Source organism: Schistocerca serialis, chromosome 7, assembly GCF_023864345.2.
Source record: "Schistocerca serialis cubense isolate TAMUIC-IGC-003099 chromosome 7, iqSchSeri2.2, whole genome shotgun sequence".
NCBI lineage: Eukaryota > Metazoa > Arthropoda > Insecta > Orthoptera > Acrididae > Schistocerca > Schistocerca serialis.
The window spans coordinates 542,214,741-542,236,084 of NC_064644.1; the positions used below are offsets into that span (position 1 = coordinate 542,214,741).

General features: G+C 41.2%; 1 protein-coding gene across 1 annotated transcript in view; it reads left to right on the forward strand.

Annotated features, from left to right (window-relative positions):
* Positions 1-21,344, forward strand: part of LOC126412484 (acetylcholine receptor subunit alpha-like 1) — a 429,340-nt gene that overhangs the window by 252,412 nt on the left and 155,584 nt on the right. The window lies entirely within an intron of this gene.

The window sequence follows — 21,344 nt, forward strand, 5'->3', positions numbered from 1 at the left end:
AGGAAACAAAAGAAAAGTTCGGAGTAGGTATTAATATCCATGGAGAAGAAATAAAAACTTTGAGGTTCGCCGATGACATTGTAATTCTGTCAGAGACAGCAAAGGACTTGGAAGAGCAGTTGAACGGAATGGACAGTGTCTTGAAAGGAGGGTATAAGATGAACATCAACAAAAGCAAATCGAGGATAATGGAATGTAGTCAAATTAAGTCGGGTGATGCTGAGGGAATTAGATTAAGAAATGAGACACTTAAAGTAGTAAAGGAGTTTTGCTATTTGGGGAGCAAAATAACTGATGATGGTCGAAGTAGAGAGGATATAAAATGTAGACTGGCAATGGCAAGGAAAGCGTTTCTGAAGAAGAGAAATTTGTTAACATCGAGTATTGATTTAAGTGTCAGGAAGTCGTTTCGGAAAGTATTTGTATGGAATGTAGCCATGTATGGAAGTGAAACATGGACGATAAATAGTTTAGACAAGAAGCTTTCGAAATGTGGTGCCACAGAAGAATGGTAAGGATTAGATGGGTAGATCACATAGCTAATGAGGAGGTATTGAATAGAATTGGGGAGAAGAAGAGTTTGTGGCACAACTTGACTAGAAGAAGGGATCGGTTGGTAGGACACGTTCTGAGGCATCAAGGGATCACCAATTTAGGCACCGTGGAGGGTAAAATCGTAGAGAGAGACCAAGAGATGAATACACTAAGCAGTTCAGAAGGATGTAGGCTGCAGTAGGTACTGCAGGACTGAAGACCACAACAACAACATCAACAACAGGTATAACATAGCCAACCGGTTGCAGCAACATTGTACTTTTACCAGGTTTCGACGCCATCTATATGTGCCTTCATCAGAAAATTCACGATTACCTAAAAAGAGTATAAATAAACATTAACATACAGAAAACAGAGGAGTAACCAGTTTTTATTCGGAAGAGTTTTACATGAAGGCTGTTCACACATCTGATAAATGACGAACGAAGTTAAGAGCAACAGTGCTGTCCAGACAAGAAATATTTCATTAAGAAGTTAATACTAAAGCCACATAAAATGAAAGATATTAAAACTGACATAAAGATAGTAACTGATAACAAATCTCTAGCTACGTGGCATAGCACGTTATACGCCGCTAAGGGCTGCGAGAGGTAACAGTCACTGAAGGTGGTGTCATGCTAAGAGGCACACATGCCGAAGATGCCACGACGTGGGCACCAAACAAGTCGCTCCGTCAAATAACAATCGAAGATAACAGTTGCCTAATTTCTGAAAATATTTTCAATAGCATGTAAGTATTCATCCCAGATATGGATAGCCAGTATTATGATAAATAAAAAAAAATGTATAGGACAACGCAACACAAAATTACTTAAATTTTAATACGAATCTGCATCTACATATATACTCCGCTAGCCACCAAGCGCCGTGTGGCGGAATTCGCGCCAAAGTCATATTTCCCCCCTCTGTTCCACTCGCGGATCGCGCGAGGGAAAAACGACCGTCTGAACGCCTCAGTACGAGCTCTAATTTCCCTTATGTTTGAATGGTGATCATTGCGCAATTTCACAGTTGGTGGTAGTAATATATGCTCTACATCCTCGTTGAAGATCGGATTTCGGAATTTAGTGAGCAGCCCCTTCCGTTTAGTGCGCCGTCTATCTGCAAGCGTGCACCACTTCACACTTTCTATTAGATTTGAAATATCAAACCGTCATTAATAGAAAGGCGTTTGAAAATGCCTAACTTTCCTCTGTGTCTGCAGTATAATGTAGGTATATAGTCCGTAATGGAACGCATGTTTCCTTAAGAGGTATCTTAGTATCTAACAGAAATTACTCGTCTTTTTTGTCCTAAATAATATGTTGTGCATGTGTCACAGCTAATTTTTAAGACACCTGAGTTTTGTAAGGGAGAATGTGCTCGTTTCAAATTATGAATAAGATTATTTTCAAGCTATTACTAGTAGAAAATGGTGCATTACAGCGATATTTGTTTCGGAGAAGACAATGAATCCTGCACGACACAGGTCGTAAATAAGGTAAAGACTTTTTTTTCTTTTCATTACATTCGTTATTAGGAAAAATGCCAAGAGCGGTAATTATGCTTTTTTTTTTTTTTTTTATTTTGGAAATGTAATCCATAAGATTAGCTCGTTTACATTACTGGTCGCTATAGTTTTAATCAAATTGATTTCAGATTCGAGATTTTCACCAGATAAAGGAGTAGAAATGGCTCTGTGTTTGAAAGAATGAAAAAGACATTTTTGTTAGAATGAGGGTGTGTTGCACAGGACGACACTATTTGACCAGAACAGGTTTTTTTGCGAAAAATTTTGAAAGGAATTTTTTTATCAGCTATTGTTATTGCTAAGTCCAAATAATTTAACTGGCAGAGGTTGTTTTAGAGTCCACATGTGAAAGTAAACTCTTCGAGAAGCTTGTTTAAAATTTTCAACTGTTGATCAGTGTCATTATACGGCCCTCTGTAAATAATCAAAATGTCATCAGCAAATCTGGAGTGTGAAAGAACTCAGGTGTCTATAAAAGTAGCTGTGACACATGTCCAGCGTACTATATAGGACAAACAGCGCCAGCAATTTCTTTTAGTTAAAAAGAACGTCTCTAAGGAAATGAAAGTACCAACTTACATAATTCATTCTTTGGTGTTCCAAAAATATAAGAAATCGATCGTGTACTACAGACAAGGCCAGTTCCATTCCCTATACGTCTCCATTGATCGTGCTGCTTCCGTAATAACTTCTTCAATGATGGACGTAAAACTCCAATCATTCTTCCTCACTTCGACAGTACAGTATCTGAAAGAGTAATAATGTAGCATTTTTCTCACGGTGAAACCATACGCCAGTCGTTGTGGGCACGGTGGCGATTTTCCATCTGTTGCTCCAGGGAGACACGGTTTGTATGTTGAACCGTGAATTTACCTTCAAAACCTTTTCTTACGAATTTACTTTATTTACTAGCGATTCATCAAGAACATTAACACATTTAATCACACTATGTGAGCGTGAAAGTAGTTGCCAGGGAGTAACTGATGAAATCGTAATGAAATAGCTTTTAACAAATGTGAATTTTATTCCTAAAAGTTTTTTTTAAGAAACAGATTTAAAATTATAAGCAGAAAGCACCCTCTAAATATCAAGTTATAATTTATTCAGAGGCAGAAAGGAACAAATTTTTGAGTGTATGAGCTTTCGGGCTGAGAACCTTGACGCTCCCTTTTGTCACGGCCGTAGTCACGACCGCTCACAACAGCCTCTGAAAGACTGCACAGGTGGAAATCTGCAACACACCAGATTACCTTAAAGTAAAAGTTTTAACAATTCAAACAAGCACACGAACTATGCACCCCATAGGAGGGATGTAAATGGTACAAAACACTAAAATTAAAAGATTAACTTGCCACCGAAGGTGCAACTTGATTTTAACTTCTAAGAAAAGTCTTACGGTGGAAGGGTGGCAACTCTATATACTAAAATGACCATTTAAATAAAATCCCATGAAATGCTATCTTATATAAAATTATACAAGGTTGGCCAAACATGCGCTACAGTACACATATGCCGGCTCTCAACATGACAGGCAAAATAAAAACATATTTCAGGTATTAGGCCGTTACACTCCAAGCAATAAATTCGCTAACACACCGAATCCGACAAACATGACACAGGCAGCTATTAACGTACGGCAGATTGATAGGGAGATTACCGAACAACCCGAATCGCAGGTTGCTCTAACCCGCCCCCACTCCACAAGGGAAATACGGACCACCCAAATCATAAATAACCACCTTCCCGCGGGTGAGCAAACGAAGAAGAATGGTGGGACGACCCCAAAACAAAGCGGCTGGTGACCTCACCAAGAAAACAAGTAGAATTTAACAAGTAAATGAAACAACATATCACCAATCACTTAACTTCTAATACACTGCGATTTCTGGCGAAGACATGGCGCAGCACTCCCGAAACGCTCTCCGGAACCGTCCGCTGGCAGCCGCTTCAACGGACGCAGAAAGGCGCGCCGATCTCCCGTCTCACGGCGTCGCAGCTCGCACCGGCCAGACGGATGTCGTGGGTTGACTCCTGTTGCTCTCGTGTCGACCGCGAAGTCACTACCCCTCGCTATACGGCGCGGCCCACTGGACTGAAGTGGCGGCCTAACATGCGCCGACGCTCAAGGTGCGGACCAGTCATCTTGTGTCTCAGCGCGCGACCGACCAACCGATCGACCCAACCGCCAATGACCGTTGCCTGAGCAGCTCGAGCAGACTGTCGGCCTAACGCACAGACTTACAACGGGAGACAACGACGTTTGGAACGCGGATTTACTGTAAACTTCGTACACTCGTAGTAATCCATGAGGACAACAAAATGTGTAAGCAGTAGCGCGCACTTCTCAGGCGTTACTGAGAAAATCGCAAGATAATTTCGGTCGTCAAATATATATCTGTGCGTGGCCATTCGTGTTTGGTCAGAGCGTTAGCTTTCCTTTCTAATAAAAAACTGAGCGAACGGATGAACGACAAAACTGAACGAGTGTCATCGGACGTCCGCCCTGAACAAATTAGACGAACAATATAGAACAAAATTTAAAAAAAGAAAGTGGTTGGCGTTGAGCCGCTAGATCGTTGGATCGAGTTCCGTTCGTCAGCTTTTTTTATTTTCAACACAGTCATTTTCTATACTATTTATATTACAATCGATATAATGGGAAAAATACGTGTAATCGGATGGACTTTTATTAAATTTACAATGTTATTTGGCAGTCTACCAATTTTTATTATCACAAATAATATAATATTCATAACTATCGACTAGTAAACGACAAAACGCATAAAGTGATACTGAAAATGTATGCTTGTCCGTGTCTTCAAAACTGTTCGTATTTAATCGAAAGAGAATGAGAAATTGCTTCTTGGAAGACGCTATTAAAATACAGTCGATACTACATAACCAATTTTCAGCGCCTATTTTTAAGGAAATACTGTGTTATGCATGGTTTTGCTTCCAAACCATCGACTGAAAGAGAGGTTTTTGAAAATATTAACGAGGTTTGTTTTTCCACGGAAAACTTCAAAAGACATTGCGTATGACGAAACATAGCATTTATTCAATGCTGCTGGTGCCGTTTAACTTAACGTTTTCCATGTTTTTACGAAAAATATCATCCTCCAACTTGTACCCGTAAAGTCGAAAGCGACGATTTATAGCACATCTTTCGAAAGCCGTCTGTGCCGGTCAAAACTTGGAGGTAACAAGTCGTTTCGGGCTCCTTCCAGGTGTAAGGGAGTTCTCAAATCACGGACAAGCATAGATTTTCAGTATCACTTTATGCGTTTGGTCGTTTACTAGTCGCTAGTTATGAATATTACAATACTTGCGATAATAAAAATTAGTAGACTGCTGAATAACATTCTAAATTTAATAAAAGTTCATCCAATTACACGTATTTTCCCCATTATATCAATTGTAATATAAATAATAAAGAAAATGACTGTGTTGAAAATAAGAAAAACTGACGAACGGAGCTCGATCCAGCGATCCAGCGACTTGAATGCCAACCACATTCTTTTTTTTTGTTAATTCTGTTCTATATTCTCCGTTGAATTTGTTCAGGGTGGACGTCCGATGATACCCGTTCAGTTTGTTCGATGGTCCGTTCACTCAGTTCTTTTATTAGAAAGGAAAGCTAACGCTCTAACCGAACACGTTGAACTACCTTGCCACCAACACTCGGCTGCCGCCTCTTCATGGTTAAAATGGCCACGCACAGACATATATTTGACGACCGAAACTATCTTGCGATTTCCTCAGTAACCCTTGAGAAGTACGGGCTACTGCTTACACATTTTGTTATCCTCATGGAGTACTACGAGTGTACGAAGTATGCAGCAAATCCGCGTTCCAAACGTCGTGGCCTCCCCTTGTCAGATGCAGGAACTAAGCCCCTGACCGGGCGACTAGTCGTTGAGTTCTCTCACTGCATCACAAATTCGGACGAGAGACAGACTAGCAAGCTGGGGACGAGAGACTGACCCCAGACTGATTCCAGGCTCACCCAGACTGACTAATTGGCGAGCTCATAGCGTCTCTTAAATGCACGTGAACAGGCCACCTTTCCCACCAGAGGAAGACACCAAAGCTGCGATTGCCACAGCGGCGCCACCGCCAGAAACGGAGGGCGACTGCTTCACACTACGCGCTACGGCGCGCTCTTCAAAACAGCAATTTTTACCACGGCTCATATGTGTTGATAATCTGGTAAAGTACAGTTCGCATACTCTTTTCTCTTGCACTTATTTCCATTAGCGATGTATCTTTTCTACTTTTCTTTTGTTGTCAATATTCCAAATGAAGAAGGGGCAAAAGTCAGAGTTCAGCGTCACGTCGACGGCGTGGTCCTTAGAGACGGAGAACTGAGATCGAATTGGATTAGGATGATGGATAATAGCGGCCGCGTCCTTCTAGGAGTAACTACAACAACATTTGTCTCAAGTGTCAGAGGGAAACATAAATCTGGAACTGAATGAAACGGAATTTGAACCACCACACTTCTGAATGCGAGCCCATGTTCTTACCACAGCGTCATTTCGCTTGATAATGTGTCAAATTGTTGGAAAGTGAATATTTTAATGAGGTGCTAGTGTATTATCGTCCAAGGATCGGGGTACTACACCAAAGTCGGCTACACCCATCGACATCACAGACATTACCGATGCCTCGCTGCAATGCGTGACGCCAACGGGTACCGCTCCAGATGACACGTCCCCTCCCTCAGCACCGCATCACCATCGCACGGAAGTCGATATGGAGCCGAGCATTGACTCGTTTACACCAATCTGTGACCTCCGATGAGGCAGTTTTTTTGGACACCAGTGTTATTCAAGTCGCAGATGGAACGCGACTTTTGTAAATGTTGTACTTTAGAAGAAGAATTTGTAATTGTGTTCATCCAGTGAAGCGTTGCAGTTCGAAGACAGTTGCAAATATTCGACACAGTCCTATGGCAACGGATACTATATATTTAAATAATGTACTAGGGCTTTTCCGAAACCAAGGTCGCGAAACGGAAACCACAGTGAAAATCAAAACTTTTTTTCCAGCAGCAATTAGCCACACCTTCCAGCTACCTCTCTAAACAGTCACCGCTCCGACTTAGACATTTCTCTTGGCGCTGTACGAACTTTTCAGTGCCCTTGTCACTGACAGCGGCCGCCTGTGCTTTCCGCCAGTTCTCTAGGCTGGTCTGCCTTTCGCTGTTTGTGCCAAAATGTTGTCTTTGTAGCCAACGGTTCATGTGAGCAGGAATGAACAACAGAGGGAGTCAATAAAGGGCTGTATTATGGGTGATCAAATACTTCCCACCGAAACGCTGCAGGAGTGTCTTCATAATCCCTGCAGAATGCGGCCGAAAATAGTCTTGAAGAAAGAAACGCATGACATATGTTGTGTGGGCTGCATAGCTTCAGGCGAAATCTCTCACCAAATCCACATACTTGGTGGGAGACACTGTTGTTTTAGGCATTTCTACGTGATCACTTTGATGTGTGAACTGAAAAGAGTGACATGAAACGATCGGCAGGCACACTAAAGACACTGCCCAACACATTTGTGCAAAGTACCACCGGATTTTCACAGCGGTTTCCATTTTTCGCTTAATTGGATCTTACTTTCCGAATACGCCTCGCATCATATGCTTCATTTCCGAACAGTCATCTACCAGAGCAATCAAAGAACCCTCTGTTTTGACTGGAGAAGTCTAGTGAGGCCATAAAAAGTTGCATGAAATTCACGTTTCTAAAACACGTCAACGATTCACTGCATACTTTTGTGTGTGCTGTTTTGCTGCTGGTGAGACATCAGTTGTGCAGCTCCGTACTGGACTACCATCGTCCACATCTGATAAGTTTCTGAAGCATGAACATAAACATTTTATTAGTGTTTGTGAGAATGCAGGGTTTCTCAGCGGATTTCACTGATGAAGTCTTCTCCCGTTATCCGCCGAGTCGCACCGTCACGTTGTCGCTACGTCTCGACGAGTTTCGTATTCGTCATCTTCAGTCGAAGTGAACTTCAGTTGAAGATAGTTAGTAGGAAACTCATAGAAACGTTGCGACACCACGACACCATGTCTCGACTAATAACCGTAGAAAATTTCACTATCTGTGTTTTGTCAAGATAACTTTTATTTTGTACGACAAATATCACTTTGGTTTATGAGAAAATTAGTAAAAGCCGTAACAGCTGTTATTACATGTGCATTTATTACATTACATCCGGTTTACCATTAAATGGGCGTGTTCAGCAGAAAAAATTTACGAGGATCGTGTCTCAGAAGACTACTAATGGCCAGATAAATAGCTAAATGGCACGTGTTTAAACACACACATTGACTTCGTCGATCGCCTGCTATGAGGACTGATCAAGATTAGTTTGATTTATGGTGACCGTCGAGAGCGGTAAATAAGTTAAAATCGGAGTGAAGCTGTTAATTGCGCAGTTTATTGTCAAGCATAACGCCAGCTGATGTTGTGGTCGCTTTTAGTTCGGCTGCGCTGGAGCCCCGCCGGCCATCGGAGTTGCTCGTCCGCTGCAACGAGGCCACCCCCTCCCCCCCCCCCCTCCAACATCCTCCCTCCCCATGGCGAGCCACTGTGCACTTGCCGCCTGGTCATTAAAAAAGTTGACGTCGGCGCGCACACAATTTACCGTGACCGCCGCCCAGTTTGTCCGCCGCTGCCAACACAAACTGTTCCCGCTTCGCAAAGCCTTCCGAAAAATAAAAATCTGTCCCGGTGCTTCTGAGCCACAAGTGCCGTCAGCGGTTTTCTATTTTTTTACGCTTCTCCTAACGAACTGTGTGTTAACGAAACACGAAAAACAATTGCTGCCAGTTACGTCGAAGGCAACGGAAATAATTATCAAGTTCACATACTGATAGATACCTACTCTCGTAAAATGGACAGGTGTTACGTAACTACTATTTAGCGATACAGTATGCATCGGTGTTAAAAATAAAAATTTGCTCATCTCTGTTCAAAGTTATGTACCTGGTGATCAAAAAGTCAGTATAAATTTGAAAATTTAATAAACCACCGAATAAGGTACATTGAGAGGTAAATATTGACACACATGCTCGGAATGACATGGGGTTTTATTAGGAACAAAAAAAACACCCCATATTGCTGGACGCGTGAAGGTCTCTTGCGCGCGTCGCTTGGTGATGATCGTCTGCCTAGCCGCCACTTTCGTCATGCTTGGCCTCCCAGGTCCCCAGACCTCAGTCCGTACGATTGTTTACTTTGGGGTTACCTGAAGTCGCAAGTGTATCGTGATCGACCGACATCTCCAGGGATGCTGAAAGACAACATCCGACGCCAATGGCTCACCATAACTCCTGACGTGGGACATGCTGTACAGTGCTGTTCACAACATTATCCCTCGACTACAGCTATTGTTGAGGAATGATGGTCAACATATTGAACATTTCCTGTAAAGAACATCATCTTTGCTTTGCCTTACTTTTTTATGCTAGTTATTGCTATTCTGATCAGACGAGGCGCCATCTGTCGGAAATTTTCTGAAGGTTTTTTTTGTTTTTGTTTTTTTGTTCTAATAAAACCCCATGTCATTCCAAGCATGTGTGTCAATTTGTTACCTCTCTATCTAGAGAGATTTATTCAGTTTTCAAATTTCTACTGACTTTTTGATCACCCGGTATAAAGGACCAATATCTTTGCTGCCTTTGTACAGGCTACGAACACATTTTCAGGAGACCATGCTCCGACTTCTCCCTTTCAGTGAGATAAAAAATCGAGGAACTAAAATGCCAAACAATAGTCATATTTGAGTATGGAATAAAATCATTATCTTATCTTTGATCTATCTGGACTATAATAATAGATTTTATTGTTACATAAATCTATTTCGACTGTAAACTGCAGTCACACTCATATCGGATTCACCAAACGGCTAAGGCACACCTTATGCCAATGCATGTTCCGCGGTTTTAGAATTCTCTGCAACAACATTTAATCTGAACACGACTGCAGCTTACAGTCCAAATCCCTCTTCATACGACTAAATACTGTGATCGACCTCCGGATTAGTGAAAGAGAAATACGGCTACGATAGCGTTAAAGTTCGGGGGAAGATGAGGTCATTACAGACTGACAACTTACTCTGTTGTTGAGGGACGCACGGGTCCGTTGAATCGAGTCATGCCGGCTTTCTACTAAAGTTATTTAAGGAAGTTACACAGTGAGCCGGGGGGAAAAAAAGAGAAATTGTGCACATAAATTGATCACGTGTTCAGGTACTGATTTTGATAACGCCATAAGAAATCGACGTTTCTACGTGATTAAAGGACACAGGCAAAAAAACTATATTTTCTTATGCTAGGCCTAGTGTTACCCCTACGAACCTGGGTACAGTACAGCAGATGCCATGACGCAAAAAATATGCAAATAGCGGTACAGCAAAGCCAAATCCTAACCGTCCACAAAATTAGGCAACGGGTTTTTGGATAGTCTTTGCTTTGCTACAACATCGTTGAACACAAAGAGGAACATGCTGCGAACGTCATCACTATGAGAAGCACATTTCAAATGTAGAGAAATGTTTCGGATATTACCAGAGAATATTCTCCTCACTCAACATGAGCAATACATGTTTTACATTACCACATCCTTATTTCAACATCGTAGACTTCATCAGGTCGTAGATTTGGGTATTCTGTAATGGAATCATTATTTATGTTAATCATACGCTTTCAAGGGACACAGACGAATGGTTTGCTGTAGGTGTTTTTCCATATTATTGGCTAGTCGGCCACGTACCACAGAAAAGTAGAGTTTTAATAAATGTATAGTACTTTTATTTTTATAGAACAGGTCCGCCTTATGGAAACCAGTTTTATTTTCTTCTCACCCATACAAGTTTCACCACTGTTGCGGCATTATCAGCGAGTATGGTATTTATTTTGAAATTAATGTTAATACTGCTTACATACACTACATTATTCGTTTAACTTACTTTACACCCACAGTATCCAGGCTTCCTTGCGTATTGCATGGTTTTGTGATATGACAGGCATCTTACAGAGTAGCAGTTACCAAGAACATCCCTACAGCATACCATCATCACCGCAAAACACATATTTCATCAAAAGTATCAACACTTTCACCTAAAGATTTGTTGTAAACCATAACAGTGGTGAGTTGAGCTAATCCATGTAACAATATTACCTTCAGGCGGACCTTATCTTGTAACGCGCGTGTGTTTCTGAGAACTCAAACGCAGACACGCTTGTGTAGCGTTTAACGTATAGGCCACACTAAAGTTTTTCACCATTTTGTATATTAATGATCACTAGCGGCAATTCGAGAAAAATATTGAGGTAGTTTTATGTGATTAATAACAGAGTTTATCTCATGACTGTTACTAATATTTTAACGTACTGAAAGGAAAGATTTGGTAACTTTTAGGCACGCTGCTACTTCAAATATAATTTATATGCGCAAGTATCTGTAGTGTTGAGCGAACTACACCAAACTGACACAGCGATTAATTATTAGCATTATAATAACACATGTGTAACTTTATAAGCAGCACCACATTATTCGATTACTGCTTAGTTATATCATTGTCCTCCATATCTTTCGTAACAGTTCTGTATTCTGAGTGTATTTTGTCTGAAACTACTTCTTCAGTTCTATGGAAGTATTTCAGTAATAGACACAATTAATCGTAAAATATTTCAATCGCCTGGAAAAAAGTCGTGGTCTTCTCGGAAAAATGGTAGGTAATATTAACATAATTTATGATGTAAAGTACTTTGACATTACAGTGTTGCTGATGAAATACTGTAATTTAATCACATCAAAGCAAACGCTTAAAAATGACAGTAAGTACTGTATATTACATAAGATACTTTTTGATTGCAATGATTGTATGGGATATCAGTGAATTAACGTAAATTAATGACGTATGACATTTATTCTGTAGGAATTCCTAAATATGGTGACATCCTACTGCTATTTAGAATCTGCTGCATTTTTAGACCAGCTTTACCCAAACTCACCCTTTTCAAGATCATCAACTAATGATGCATTTAAATAAGAGATTGAACAACTAGTGGAGCTTGATGTTTAAATTAAAAAACAAATATCACATGTTAATCTATGAGAAATTCGTGATATCTTAACAAATACACATACATGTCATGTTAAATTAATAGCTCTCTGAAACCAGTATGTGCTAAGTCTACAAGGAACTTATATATGGATTAATGAAGTGTTAAAAAAAATCTCTAAGGTTACCTTAGGAGAATATGATAATATGGGGCTACAGTAAACTTGTAAATGTTGTTGTTGTGGTCTTCAGTCCTGAGACTGGTTTGATGCAGCTCTCCATGCTACTCTATCCTGTGCAAGCTTTTTCATCTCCCAGTACCTACTGCACCCTACATCCTTCTGAATCTGCTTAGTGTATTCATCTCTTGGTCTCCCTCTACGATTTTTACCCTCCACGCTGCCCTCCAATACTAAATTGGTGATCCCTTGATGCCTCAGAACATGTCCTACCAACCGATCCCTTCATCTGGTCAAGCTGTGCCACAAACTTCTCTTCTCCCCAATCCTATTCAACACTTCCTCATTAGTTATGTGATCTACCCATCTAATCTTCAGCAGTCTTCTGTAGCACCACATTTCGAAAGCTTCTATTCTCTTCTTGTCCAAACTAGTTATCGTCCATGTTTCACTTCCATACATGGCTACACTCCATACAAATGCTTTCAGAAATGACTTCCTGACACTTAAATCAATACTGGATGTTAACAAATTTCTCTTCTTCAGAAACGCTTTCCTTGCCATTGCCAGCCTACATTTTATATCCACTCTACTTCGACCACCATCAGTTATTTTGCTCCCCAAATAGCAAAACTCCTTTACTACTTTAAGTGCCTCATTTCCTAATCTAATTCCCTCAGCATCACCCGACTTAATTACACTACATCCCATTATCCTTGTTTTGCGTTTGTTGATGTTCATCTTATATTCTCCTTTCAAGACACTGTCCATTCCATTCAACTGCTCTTCCAAGTCCTTTGCCCGACAGAATCACAATGTCATCGGCGAACCTCAAAGTTTTTATTTCTTCTCCATGAATTTTAATACCTACTCCGAATTTTTCTTTTGTTTCCTTTACTGCTTGCTCAATATACAGATTGAACAACATCGGGGAGAGGCTACAACCCTGTCTTACTCCCTTCCCAACCACTGCTTCCCTTTCATGTCCATCGACTCTTATAACTGCCATCTGGTTTCTGTACAAATTGTAAATAGCCTTTCGCTCCCTGTATTTTACCCCTGCCACCTTTAGAATTTGAAAGAGAGTATTCCAGTCAACATTGTCAAAAGCTTTCTCTAAGTCTACAAATGCTAGAAACGTAAGTTTGCCTTTCCTTAAGCTTTCTTCTAAGATAAGTCGTAAGGTCAGTATTGCCTCACGTGTTCCAGTGTTTCTACGGAATCCAAACTGATCTTCCCCGAGGTTGGCTTCTACTAGTTTTTCCATTCGTCTCCAAAGAATTCGTGTTAGTATTTTGCAGCTGTGACTTATTAAACTTATAGTTCGGTAATTTTCACATCTGTCAACACCTGCTTTCTTTGGGATTGGAATTATTATATTCTTCTTGAAGTCTGAGGGTATTTCGCCTGTTTCATACATCTTGCTCACCAGATGGTAGAGTTTTGTCAGGACTGGCTCTCCCAAGGCCGTCAGTAGTTCCAATGGAATGTTGTCTACTCCGGGGGCCTTGTTTCGACTCAGGTCTTTCAGTGCTCAGTCAAACTCTTCACGCAGAATCATATCTCCCATTTCATCTTCATCTACATCCTCTTCCATTTCCATAATATTGTCCTCAAGTGCATCGCCCTTGTATAGACCCTCTATATACTCCTTCCACCTTTCTGCTTTCCCTTCTTTGCTTAGAACTGGGTTTCCATCTGAGCTCTTGATATTCATACAAGTCGTTCTCTTATCTCCAAAGGTCTCTTTAATTTTCCTGTAGGCAGTATCTATCTAACCCCTAGTGAGATTGGCCTCTACATCCTTACATTTGTCCTCTAGCCATCCCTGCTTAACCATTTTGCACTTCCTGTCGATCTCATTTTTGAGACGTTTGTATTCCTTTTTGCCTGCTTCATTTACTGCGTTTTTGTATTTTCTCCTTTCATCAATTAAATTCAATATTTCTTCTGTTTCCCAAGGATTTCTACTAGCCCTCGTCTTTTTACCTACTTGATCCTCTGCTGCCTTCGCTACTTCGTCCCTCAAAGCTACCCATTCTTCTTCTACTGTATTTCTTTCCCCCATTCCTGTCAATTGTTCCCTTATGCTCTCCCTGAAACTCTGTACAACCTCTGGTTCTTTCAGTTTATCCAGGTCCCATCTCCTTAAATTCCCACCTTTTTGCAGTTTCTTCAGTTTTAATCTACAGGTCATAACCAATAGATTGTGGTCGGAGTCCACATCTGCCCCTGGAAATGTCTTACAATTTAAAACCTGGTTCCTAAATCTCTGTCTTACCATTATATAATCTATCTGATACCTTTTAGTATCTCCAGGGTTCTTCCATGTATACAACCTTCTTTCATGATTCTTAAACCAAGTGTTAGTTATGATTATGTTGTGCTCTGTGCAAAATTCTACCAGGCGGCTTCCTCTTTCATTTCTTAGCCCCAATCCATATTCACCTACTATGTTTCCTTCTCTCCCTTTTCCTACACTCGAATTCCAGTCACCCATGACTATTAAATTTTCGTCTCCCTTCACAATCTTAATAATTTCTTTTATTTCATCATACATTTCTTCAATTTCTTCGTCATCTGCAGAGCTAGTTGGCATACAAACTTGTACTACTGTAGTGGGTGTGGGTTTCGTATCTATCTTGGCCACAATAATGCGTTCACTATGCTGTTTGTAGTAGCTTACCCGCATTCCAATTTTCCTATTCATTATTAAACCTACTCCTGCATTACCCCTATTTGATTTTGTGTTTATAACTCTGTAGTCACCTGACCAGAAGTCTTGTTCCTCATGCCACCGAACTTCACTAATTCCCACTATATCTAACTTCAACCTATCCATTTCCGTTTTTAAATTTTCTAACCTACCTGCCCGATTAAGGGATCTGACATTCCACGCTCCGATCCGTAGAACGCCAGTTTTCTTTCTCCTGATAACGACATCCTCTTGACGTGTAAATAATGACGGAAAAATATTGACTGACAACACGTTGAGTCTTGTAGCAACCCTTGTCCACAGTACGAGCAGCCCTTAGCGGCTCGCCATCTGACAAGTGTTCATGACGTCGCCTTTCCGGCTGAGATCTTTTTTAATATGTGACTTGTAAGTACTGCATCTTTTCAAGTCAGTACAAACTTTAATTTTATTAATGTACTATATACCTAATGTTTTAGTACAGTTAGTCTAATTCTGAAGACGACGCTCATAGTAGCGTCGAAACCAGGTCAATTTAGACTTAATATTTGTGACCGAGGGCTTATTTGTTACAATATGTTTCAAGTGTTATACAGTGCCTAAGAAGGCATACTGTCGTATTTAAAATACACTGTTAGACACATTGTGTATTTTAAATAGAGGGCTATTACAAATGATTGAAGCGATTTCATAAATTCACTGTAGCTCCATTCATTGACATATGGTCACGACACACTACAGATACGTAAAAAAACTCATAAAGTTTTGTTCGGCTAAAGCCGCACTTCAGGTTTCTGCCGCCAGAGCGCTCGAGAGCGCAGTGAGACAAAATGGCGACAGGAGCCGAGAAAGCGTATGTCGTGCTTGAAATGCACTCACATCAGTCAGTCATAACAGTGCAACGACACTTCAGGACGAAGTTCAACAAAGATCCACCAACTGCTAACTCCATTCGGCGATGGTATGCGCAGTTTAAAGCTTCTGGATGCCTCTGTAAGGGGAAATCAACGGGTCGGCCTGCAGTGAGCGAAGAAACGGTTGAACGCGTGCGGGCAAGTTTCACGCGTAGCCCGCGGAAGTCGACGAATAAAGCAACCAGGGAGCTAAACGTACCACAGCCGACGGTTTGGAAAATCTTACGGAAATGGCTAAAGCAGAAGCCTTACCGTTTACAATTGCTACAAGCCCTGACACCCGATGACAAAGTCAAACGCTTTGAATTTTCGGCGCGGTTGCAATAGCTCATGGAAGAGGATGCGTTCAGTGCGAAACTTGTTTTCAGTGATGAAGCAACACTTTTTCTTAATGGTGAAGTTAACAGACACAATTTGCGAATCTGGGCGGTAGAGAATCCTCACGCATTCGTGCAGCAAATTCGCAATTCATCAAAAGTTAACGTGTTTTGTGCAATCTCACGGTTTAAAGTTTACGGCCCCTTTTTCTTCTGCGAAAAAGACGTTACAGGACACGTGTATCTGGACATGCTGGAAAATTGGCTCATGCCACAATTGGAGTCCGACAGCGCCGACTTCATCTTTCAACAGGATGGTGCTCCACCGCACTTCCATCATGATGTTCGGCATTTCCTAAACAGGAGATTGGAAAACCGATGGATCGGTCGTGGTGGAGATCATGATCAGCAATTCATGTCATAGCCTCCACGCTCTCCCGACTTAATTAACCCCATGCGATTTCTTCCTGTGGGGTTATGTGAAAGATTCAGTGTTTAAACCTCCTCTACCAAGAAACGTGCCAGAACTGCGAGCTCGCATCAACGATGCATTCGAACTCATTGATGGGGACATGCTGCGCCGAGTGTGGGAGAAACTTGATTATCGGCTTGATGTCTGCCGAATCACTAAAGGGGCACATATCGAACATTTGTGAATGCCTGAAAAAACTTTTTGAGTTTTTGTATGTGTGTGCAAAGCATTGTGAAAATATCTCAAATAATAAAGTTATTATAGAGCTGTAAAATCGCTTCAATCATTAGTAATAACCCTGTACGACAGTATGCCAACTTGGACACTGTATAACACTTAAAACATTTCATAATGGCACTTTGAAGCTGAAATCGTGATCGTGTAAGTGTAACACTGCAAATAAAAACAGTCTAATGGCGGTACTGACTTTAAAGACATATATTATGAATGTGGCCCCACATTATGAAAAAAAATATTATGTAATAACCACCAACCCCACTTGAATAGCGTAGGAATGGGATGGATATTCACACTATTTAAAAGCAAATAAAAAGAGCATGGCTAAGACCCATGCGTAATCATCTTTGGCCGAGTCGCACTACAGCACGCCGCTGTATGATGACGCTGCGGCTGTTGCTGCTGTGACGGCGTCATGCTGCCACACACAACCAAATGCCTCGCCACAACTTGAGGGCTGGAGAAGCACCGCCATCGACGTCGGCCACAGCCCATGAAGATGACTGAAAACGACAGGACTCAACTTGCCTTAACCGTCAGCAACCGCTGCAAACATTCTACGAATCTGAGAAATGATAGAGATGAAGGGTAATCTCTCACTCTGACACACGGGCAGCAACCGAAAAGCATCAAATGTACTGGTGATAAGACGGGAATGCTATAAGAAGCAGCCGGCAGCAGAGGAGAACGCAACCACTCTTAAAAAACGATCTACTTTTTATTATGTATCTCTAATTCCTGAGCATGCTTACAGTACTGCGTCATTAAAATCATCAAATTACAAGGCGTCTGCATTCCGTCAGTGTAGATGGTTGTTCGTACTCGCAACTGCGTATTTCATAACAGCTGTATTCGCCACAGTGCCTATTCCTTTGGACATGTGACACAGGAAAGACTGCACGTGGATGTTTGGGTCTGGCCGTGATTCGTGCACAGGATAGACGCGGCGGTCAAGGCGAGCGTTCGCTTAGAGTGGGATATCCGGTTTCGATCACAGTTAGGCACAAATTTTCTCTGTTGTTCTCTTACATAGCTAAACGTTGTTCATGTTAGCAATTGCGAATTCTGTGCAGCCACGATGCTGTTCGGATTCAATCATTTACAAACATGTATGCCACAATTGGAATAGTAATGAATGGGAGGAAGGGTGACTTGATTCAAGCGTGCCAATTGGTCTATGCAGAGAAGGGTGGATGGTTCGGGAGGGATAGGGAGGATGAGCTCATATTGGATGATTACCTGCATTAGAACTGGAGGAGTTCTTTGGTTTTCTGCCATATTAATCGTCACGTAATTACCAGAGTCACGTGGACAGTGTACCAGGCTACATATTGACCATGAATGTACCACACGCAAATACCCCAGAGGCGTGGCAGCGAAAACAGGCAACTGTGCGTGACTGCCATGAGATTACATTCTGATCTTGAATGTACATACACAAATAATCTACAGGCATGGGTGGTGGAAATGGGGGAAATGCGACATCTGTCATGTTACATCCTTACCTCGAATACACCTCACACAATTAGCCGGCAGGCATCCACGGGGGAAGAATTCCCTGAAAGCGTGGGCATAACCTTGAGATAAGACCGTTACCTGCAGTCGTATTGGTTGTTCTTGAATTCGCTACTGTGCACCTTGGAAATTCGTCAGTTCTACATAAATGTTTCATGTGTTTCGTACTCAAAACATACAACAGAATTCCACAGCATGCGTCAACTATTACGCCAACATGATAAGCGTCTTCTCTGATTGTGATTAGCCGATCATTCATAATCATTTCTTTCACTTTTACCGCGATTTCATTGGTTGACGATATACTGAGGCGTCCAAGGTGCTCTTCATCTTCAACATCTCCGCGATCCTCTTCGAAACGAAAACATGACTGGGAACCTTGTTTTACTCAATACACAGTCACTAAAAGCCGTATTTAACACTTCTAAAACTTTACTGCTCCTAATTCCGTTCTGATATGCAAATGTAACACAAATTTACTGAACCATGTTTACACAAAATACATAATCAGCTTTACTACGAAAACAGATGTAGTCTTTTTGACAGGTGACAAAATATTAACTAAGCACGATGCCCAACATCGTACATGTATTTTTCAAGTATATTTGCAAACAGAACCTCGAAAATAACCTATCAAGATGAGTGAAAAAATACACGAAATAACAAATTTCCTGTTACCTTTTAAACAAAGTCCATATTACAGAGTAGTTCATCTGTATTCCACATGTCTGTTGGTATATATCTTTCCCTCGTATTTTGTATTGTATTGTAGAAGTTGGAGAAAGTTCACTCCACATATGAGTCGCGCTGGAGGCTGCATAATCGCAAGAAACCCTCGATGAAAAATGGTTAACGGTTCGTTCACAGCAACGACGTGGAAGAGACGACTGTTCTGTTGACGGGAGCCTCGCAGATGGAGCCATCAGCGATATGTACATTTTAGTTGGTGGCAGAGGATTACTGCTAACACCCAGACTTCCATAGCTTTGGTCACAAGTATGGCTGTTCACTGCCGCACTTGGCACTTGTTCCAGGTTTACTTTTCACGAACGGTAATGCCCGAATGCATTGGATAAACTGCTCTGATGATCACCAGTTGCCAACAGTGACTTTTTCAAATGTCCAGACGGTTGACATCGGCTGCCAATTGGGATCTTGAATCAACATAATGAGAGCATTTTATGGTGCTGCGAAGTATGTGCGGCATCTGTGGATAGTATTGCCGTTTATTGATAGTTTTATGTCATGGAAGATGTACCTCGTTTTGTTGACATTAAAAATTGTATTTTCAGTTTCAGAAATTTACTGGGTACATTTTTTGGTATGTGTGTATATGACTATTTTGTGATTTTACTTTCTTTTTAAACATTGAGTAATCATCCTTAGGAAATATCCCCTCATATCATAGGCATACCTAATTATGGCATACGATAGTGTAAGAGTTCCTAAATCATCAATGTTGTTCGTCAATTCACACGCCAGATAGCCCTCTCATACTGATATTAAACTGGAAAAGAGATGATTCATCAGGTTCGATGCGGCCCGCCACGAATCTGAGTAGCACTTACACCCGAAGTTCTCGGTTAGTTGATGAATGTATTCAAATCTACCTTCCCTTGAAAATTTTAGCCCCTGCAGCTCTCTATAGTACTGTAGAAGTAACTCTCCGATTTTTAAACACATTTCATGCCATCTTGTCCCATTTTCTTGTCTGTGGTTTCCATGCGTTCCTTTCTTAGCTGATTCTGCCGGAATCCCTTCATTACTTACCCGCCTACCCGATTTTCAACGTTCGTCTGTAGCACCACATCTCAAAAGCTTCGATTCTCGTCTTCTTGTTGCCCCACTGCATACGGCTGACTGCCATACGATGCAGTGCCCCCAAACGTACACGGCTGACTGCCATACGATGCAGTGCCCCCAAACGTACAATCTCCGAAATTTTCTCCTCAGATTAAGGCCGATGTTTGGTATTAGTAGTCTCGTCTTGGCCAGGAATGCTCTGTTTCTCTGTGCTAATTTGCTTCTTACTTCCTCCTTCCTTCGTTCGTCGTGTGTCATTTTGCTTCCGACGTAACAGAATTCTTGACCTTCATGTACTTCCTGCAGCCCCATTTTGATGTTAATTTTTTCGCTATCTCACTTTTGCCACTCATTACTTTTGTCTTACTTCAATTACTGTCAATCCCTATTGTCTATCCATCGGACCGTTGTTCACTTTCATTGCTGGTAGCAAAGTGATCACTGATTCTTATTATTGTCAGTCTTTTGTCCTAATTTTTTTTCCTTCCTCTTTACCTTTCTGTAATTGCTTCTCCGATGTACAGGTTGGACGGTAGCCGCGAAAGCCTGTATGCTTGTCTAAGGCCGTTTCTAGTGCGATCACTTTTTATTGGTCTTTCACTGTTATTGTTCTCCCTAGGTTGTTGCTTCTTACTTCCTCCATGCCTCCGTTGTCGTATGTCAATTTGTTTCCGAGGTAGCAGAATTCCTAATCTTCATCTGTTTCCTGCTGCCCCATTTTGATGTTAATTTTCTCGCTAATCTCATTTTTGCCACTCATTACTTTTGTCTTACTTTGATTACTGTCAATCCATTCTGTCTATTCGTTAGACTGTTCTTCACTTTTATTGTGGATTATAACCTCATCACTGATTCTTATTACTGTCAGTCTTTTATCCTAAATTTTATTCCTCACTCTTCACCTTTTACTTTATTTCTGTTATTGCTTCTTCGATGTAGAGATTGAACAGTAATGGTGAAAAACTGCATGCCTGTCCAATACTGTTTTTAATGCATTCACATTGTTCTTGATCCTTCACTGTTACTGTTCCACCTGGGTTGTTGTACATCTCGTACATCATTCCGCT